Source organism: Gymnoscopelus microlampas (genome assembly GCF_963454915.1).
Source record: "Gymnoscopelus microlampas genome assembly, chromosome: 12".
Taxonomy (NCBI): domain Eukaryota; kingdom Metazoa; phylum Chordata; class Actinopteri; order Myctophiformes; family Myctophidae; genus Gymnoscopelus; species Gymnoscopelus microlampas.
Window position 1 is genome coordinate 54,452,891 of NC_139949.1, and position 7,500 is coordinate 54,460,390.

The window sequence follows — 7,500 nt, forward strand, 5'->3', positions numbered from 1 at the left end:
AGTACAGTTATGCAAATCGACTCCCACATCCTCCCGGACGGACGGTTAACGCCCACCTTCATGACAGACCAATGGGCAGCTCTGGTGCTGATAGACTGGCCAATGGGCGGCTCCGGTGCTGTGGCCTTGGCGCCGCTATAACGCTTAAGAGAGCTTTTGCTAGCGTGTGCGTGCGTGTGTCTGTGAGGCGCGCCTGCGTGCGCGCAGTAACACACACGCACATAGTAACTCACACGCACATTGTAATCTCGCTTTGAATACTTGACAAGTCGGGCTGGATGACAGCACTTGCATTAAAAAAAAGGAAAAAAGGAAACAAAAAAAGAAAGTGGCAATTTCAGATTGAGAGACACTGTATAGCATGTTTGGTGTATTCTTTGAAATGACCAAAAGTTGTATATATTATTATTATTATTATTATTTCCCCTGTAATGTATGTGAATGGTAGATATCTCTGTTGCATCATAGCATGGAGACTATAGGGTCCATTCTGGTTCCTTAAACAACTCTCTCTTGACGGTGCCTACAGGCCTGTAACTCTGAGAGTACAAATGGAACCAAATGGACCCGTAAGGGTGTCCATTTGTACACAGCTGTAACAATGACAGGACAGGCAGGCAGACAGGCAGGCAGGCAGACAGGCAGGCAGAAAGGCAGGCAGGCAGGCAGGCAGGCAGACAGGCAGGCAGACAGACAGACAGACAGACAGGCAGAGAGGCAGACAGGCAGGCAGGCAGGCAGGCAGGCAGGCTGGCAGACAGACAGACAGGCTTTTGTGTTTCAGCCCAGACACTGTATCAGTTGCTTGGTTCAGTATTTAGATATTTCATACCCTTTGTAACACATGGTGACTCATACTGCCTCCTAATAGATGAGTGGACTGTGTTTTTTTCAATTCCTTTTCTCATAAATGTAATATTATAATAATAATAAAAAAGGCATTAGAAGGACAATAACTCCATCATGTTTCAGATAGAGATTGAAGTTACATTGGGTTTGTATAGGAAGGGGGCGTGTCTGTTAAAATGAATATAACATATTTAAATACTGAATCAAGCAACGTATGAACTGTCTGGGGAGAAACACAGGAGCCTGAGTAGACGATAAAATGACCCCCAACACGTTTTAAATATATCTGTGACGAAAGAAACAGATGAAATATGGAGATAATACAGAGACAAGACAGCGGACAGGACAGAACTACTTCACCCCCTCGCCCCCCGCCCCCCCCCCCCCCCCCCCGCCTGTAGCCGTTCTCTTCCAAACCTCAACATCTTTGTAGAGAAACCAGACGCTGTCCGTCTGAACAGTCTGTCACCTCAGTGTGTAATTGGATAATAATATATTTCAAAATGTAAAAGGAAAAATAAAGTATAAAATAAATGTGCAGCCTGTAAAACGCTCTGAAACATATGGTAAAGTATCCATGATTTGAACATATAGCCAGTCCCTATGGACATAAACATTAAGTTATTAACATATAGCTACATGTAGCCAGTCCCTATGGACATAAACATTACGTTATTAACATATAGCTACATGTAGCCAGTCCCTATGGACACAAACATTAAGTTATTAACATATAGCTACATGTAGCCAGTCCCTATGGACATAAACATTAAGTTATTAACATATAGCTACATGTAGCCAGTCCCTATGGACATAAACATTAAAGGGGAATTTTGGACTAGGGTTTTCTTAGCTTTTCTATGATGTTCTGATATCTTAGGATGAATGGTACAGTAGAAACATGTCATAACTCTATCCCGGGGGGTCCGCCACAGCTTAAAACGTGCACAGAACACTATGCAAACCCCCCCCCCCCCCCCCCCCCCCCACAAAAAAAAAGTGTCCCTGACGAGATTGAAATCTCGAGATTTCGATCTCGTCTACTTCTGTTTTTTTGTTTTTTTTTCAGTGTTCTGTCACTATGAACGTAAGATCTCACCAAAAAAAAGATTTTTAAAAAGCTATTAAAATACGTGATCTAGCGCAAGGCCTATTGGTGGACGTTTTAAGACCCGGGATGGAGTCATGACATGTTTGTACTGTACCATTCATCCTAAGATATCATAACGTCATAGAAAAGGTAAGAAAACCTTAGTCCAAAATTCTCCTTTAAGTTGTAAATGTACATTTATATGTTCAAATCATGGATGCTTTACATTATTTCAGACCATTTTCCAAAGCATAGTTTTATTATTATTATTATTGTTCACATCTATCTCAGCTGAGCCTTTGTAGCAGCCACACTGTAGGACTTCTGTAGAGATGCTGCCACCTGCTGGCTGGGAGCAGAACATGCATCTTTGTGTAGAAAACAAAACAAAACAAAACAGTGATTACTATGGGCTTTATGAGGTAGATAGAGTAAAGCTGTGGTTCTGGGGACCCCCGTCGGGTCCTTGAGGGACTTCCAGGGGGTCCCCAGGTAATAGGAACCAAATGGAACCCTATGAGCTCTGTAACTCTGAGAGGAACATATGGAACCCCGGGTCCATTTGGTTCTGTGTGTGTGTGTGTGTGTGTGTGTGTGTGTGTGTGTGTGTGTGTGTGTGTGTGTGTGTGTGTGTGTGTGTGCTGTTTATTTTTGCACTTTTTTTTTGTCCAAAAAACAAGCCCCCCCCCCCCCCCCCCCCCGACGTCTGGTCTTGAAAAGAACTCAAACATGAAACTGGATTTTAACTGGAGGACTGCACCCCCCCCAACTCTGACCCCTCCCCTCGCCACCACACCCCCTTTACCTCAAGACCACGCCCTCCGCCGATGACATCACGATGACCACGCCCACATTCAGAGGAGACCCCCACACACACACACACACACACACACACACACACACACACACACACACACACACACACACACACACACACACACCCTGCAGTGCCAACGAAAGCAAAGGCAGCTCTCTTGAACCCCCCCTACACACACACACACACACACACACACACACACACACACACACACACACACACACACACACACACACACACACACACACACACACACACACACACACACACACACACACACACCTTGGATAAAGGGATGCCAAATCATGTCCAGTGGACTGAGTGGAGCAGCGGCGGACTGGCCATTTGGCGTACCGGGCAAATGCCCGGTGGGCCGCTGGGCCAGTGGGCCACTGGGCCAAAAAAAAAAAAAAAAAAAAAAAAAAACATTTTTTTTTTTTTTTTTTTTTTTTTTTTTAAATATATTTTTAAAAATGTTTTAGGGTTATTACGGTCATATCCGAGTCGCGCGGCCCAATTATTAGTTACGTTAATGTTTGGGCTGGGATGCTTTCCAGCAGGCGCCTCAGTGCGGCCGCAGAGTTCATGTGCAGGGCTGGGCTGAAACAGTGAAACGCCCCCCCCCCCCCCCCCCCCCCCCCCCGTTGACAAAATGGGGGGGGGCGGTGGGCCGGTCCGGACCAAAATGCCAGGGCTGAATTTTGGTCCCAGTCCGGCCCTGGAGTGGAGACTCCTTTCCTTCCTGAGGGACGGTTTAGTCATTCATAATAATATGAACTCTTTGTGTTTTTTCTGTTAGAGTCACTGTGAATAACCTGGTACCAGCATAATATTAAGATTACGAGTATATTCAGATTAAATTATGAGAAGTGAAACTTTTATCATTACATGTGCTACAGTCCGGCTCTACGTCATGGTGCCCTGGGTCTGTGTTCGCCCTCTAGTGGGCGGACCCAGTGTGTTCGCCCTCTAGTGGGCGGACCCAGTGTGTTCGCCCTCTAGTGGGCGGACCCAGTGTGTTCGCCCTCTAGTGGGCGGACCCAGTGTGTTCGCCCTCTAGTGGGCGGACCCAGGAATATGCCTGGTTTAAAAAAAAGGTCCATTCATGCTTCGCCGCGGTGAAGTGTCAGCGAGGACATCGTCTTCTCAGAGGCTGTCACGTTATTTTAATTCTTATATATTATTTTTTTTTGCCAATAATTTTTTACCCTTTTTTACCCTTTACCCAATTTAGCCTCTATGTCAATGAATCCTCCCCAAACGTCTCTGTATCGCCTCCTACTGGCTCAGCGGCCAGCGAGGAGCCTCCACCGGGAGGGGACGTACTGTAGGTACGTACGTAAATACATAAATAAATCCACCTTTACGACTAGAGACGATTTTTTACGTCACCTTCGCCGGGCAAAGCACCATTTAGACCTTTATACTTATACAGGAAACAGGAAACAACCGCAGATCGGCCGTTTTCCCGGACGTGAGACTCAAGTCCGGGAAAACGGCCGATCTGCGGCTGTTTCCTGTTTCCAGACACGTGAGCGACGTATAAGTACTGTTAACGTAATGAGAAGAGCCGTTTGACTGTGTCATGTATAGTATACATGTATGTATAAATGTATGTATACTATAAATGTATGTATACTATACATGTATGCATACTGTGTCATGTAATAGTTCCTTTAGATTGTAGGAGGTTGATACAAGCATGGGAATGTGCCAAGCGACTTCCACGCGTCCCTTCTGTATGTGTGTAATAATGTATAAACCCACAAAACTAAAACAAAAAAAAAACAAGTATTATTAATCATGCAAAAATGTGGAATTTCTTGTAGCTGTTTTAATTTGAAAGAAGCAAAGAGATTTAAGAAGAAGAAGAAGCTCTGATGTGTGAAATACAAAAGACAAAAGAAGAAGAAGAACAAACAAAGGTTTAGGTTTGGTTAAAATAAAATCTTTTCTTTTTGTAGAAAAACAACAACAGACCACCAGAATACCTCAACTTGTGTTCTTTCTTTGTGGGTTGATTTAGGAGGTTAAAGGGCCAGACCACTGTGGTAGAGGTTTGGGTTGTGTATTTACCTTAACTCTAAAGGTGGACAAGAAATCTAAAATAATTGCTGCATTGATTTGAAATTGATAATTCAAAATATGCTCCTCATTGACTTACATTGTACGGTAAAACAGATCTCAAAGTCACTCTTTTAGCACATAAACAAATGTAAACAAAGCTGATTCAGACAATCGAGAACATCATCAAACCCACTACTGTTTTGTTTTTTAAATGAAAATGTCAACTTCCTGTTGACTTTACTATTTTTATTAAGAAGAAAACCCGGCCTGTAACCGATGATCCGGATCTTCAAATAGTAAAATCAACAGGAAGAGAAAAAAAACACTTCTGGTTTGTTTGATGATGTTCTATATTGTCTGAATCAGCTTTGTTTTTGTTTGTTTACGTGTTAAAGGAGACTTTGAGATCTGTTTCACTGTACAATGTAAGTCAATGAGGAGCATATTTTAAATTATCATTTTCTAATCATTGGAGCAATTATTTTAGATTTCTTGTCCACCTTTGGAGTTACGTCATGGCAAGGTAACTACACAACCCAAACCTCTACCACAGTGGTCTGTCCCTTTAAAGGAGTATTTCACCCCCCCCCCCCCCCCCAAAAAAAATACATATTTTCTATCAATTACACAGACCATGAAGCCTTAGTTGAATTCATGGAGATGTTGTTGTTTGTCGCATTCCTGAGACAATCTCCATGAATCCAAGGCTTTCATGAGGTGAGTCATTGATAGAAAATAAGTCATTTGTGTGAACTGCTCCTTTATGTCATGCTGTGTCATTGTGGTTTACTTCCTGTTCGTCTAAAGCTCACATTGACGTCCAATAAGGGGTTAACACCATATTAGGCCCTCAGTGAGTCATGAAGCGCTCATACCTGGTCATACCTGGTCATACCTGGTCAGATATCTGACCAGGTATGACCTCTTCTCTCTGACCGTTATATCTGTCTCTGAATGTCTTTGTGTCTGTTTGTGGCTACAACACACACACACACACACACACACACACACACACACACACACACACACACACACACACACACACACACACACACACACACACACACACACACACACACACACACATACACACATATACACACACGTAGTTGTTTTCAGTGGTGTAAAGTAACCAAGTATATTTACTCAAGTACAATTTTGAGGTGTTTTTACTTTACCGGAGTATACAAAAAATACAAAACATACAGTAACCACTATATACATTTGGGCCTTTTGAAAACAGCAGATCTACAAGCTCACAATGCGTCGCGATGCGACGCATTGTGAGCTTGTAGATCTGCTATTTTCATAGCCAGGGCGGGTGGAAGTGACGTTTTTTAGGATGATGTCACATCCACATACTTCTTCTCTGATGGATCATCCCAGAGCTGTGTTACGGTGCCTAAAACAGCGTGCCTATTTTTAAAATTGAACGACTTTATGCGTGTCTGGCAGGAATTGAATTAAGAATAGAGAAGCTGTTCTGTAGTCACAGTGATGATTAAGAATAGAGATGCTGTAGTCACAGTGATGATTAAGAATAGAGATGCTGTAGTCACAGTGATGATTAAGAATAGAGAAGCTGTAGTTTAGTCACAGTGATGATTAAGAATAGAGATGCTGTTCTGTAGTCACAGTGATGATTAAGAATAGAGATGCTGTAGTCACAGTGATGATTAAGAATAGAGAAGCTGTTCTGTAGTCACAGTGATGATTAAGAATAGAGAAGCTGTAGTTTAGTCACAGTGATGATTAAGAATAGAGAAGCTGTAGTCACAGTGATGATTAAGAATAGAGATGCTGTTCTGTAGTCACAGTGATGATTAAGAATAGAGAAGCTGTAGTTTAGTCACAGTGATGATTAAGAATAGAGAAGCTGTAGTTTAGTCACAGTGATGATTAAGAATAGAGAAGCTGTAGTTTAGTCACAGTGATGATTAAGAATAGAGAAGCTGTAGTTTAGTCACAGTGATGATTAAGAATAGAGAAGCTGTAGTTTAGTCACAGTGATGATTAAGAATAGAGATGCTGTTCTGTAGTCACAGTGATGATTAAGAATAGAGATGCTGTTCTGTAGTCACAGTGATGATTAAGAATAGAGATGCTGTTCTGTAGTCACAGTGATGATTAAGAATAGAGAAGCTGTAGTTTAGTCACAGTGATGATTAAGAATAGAGAAGCTGTAGTTTAGTCACAGTGATGATTAAGAATAGAGATGCTGTTCTGTAGTCACAGTGATGATTAAGAATAGAGAAGCTGTAGTTTAGTCACAGTGATGGATGAACGGCATGGGAGGCTTTTTCCAGGCCGTGTATGTATGAGCAGGACAACATCGTCCAAACAGACAGTCCCCAGGCAGGCAGCGAGCTGTAAACACACACACACACACACACACACACACACACACACACACACACACTCACACTCACACACACACACACACACACACACACACACACACACACACACACACACACACACACACACACACACACACACACACACACACACACACACACACACACAGAGCCCCCATGTCTTTATTTGGGGTTGAGAAGAGAGACTGTGTCACACTACGGCTCAACAGCTTAATGACTCATCCCGTTCTGTAAATAGAGAGAGAGACTCCCTCTCTCTCTCTCTGTGTGTGTGTGTGTGTGTGTGTGTGTGTGTGTGT

The 7,500-nt window shown here is 42.8% G+C and overlaps 1 protein-coding gene across 4 annotated transcripts in view; it reads left to right on the top strand.

Annotated features, from left to right (window-relative positions):
- The window catches only part of sipa1 (signal-induced proliferation-associated 1), a 64,762-nt gene extending 63,456 nt beyond the window's left edge, over positions 1 to 1,306 (top strand). For all 4 annotated transcript variants that reach the window (XM_084073252.1, XM_084073253.1, XM_084073251.1 and 1 more), the window contains one exon: positions 1 to 1,306. This exon is cut by the window's left edge and continues 870 nt beyond it. The gene's annotated coding sequence lies outside the window, so the exon portion shown is untranslated.
- Positions 1,307 to 7,500: the final 6,194 nt, after the last annotated feature.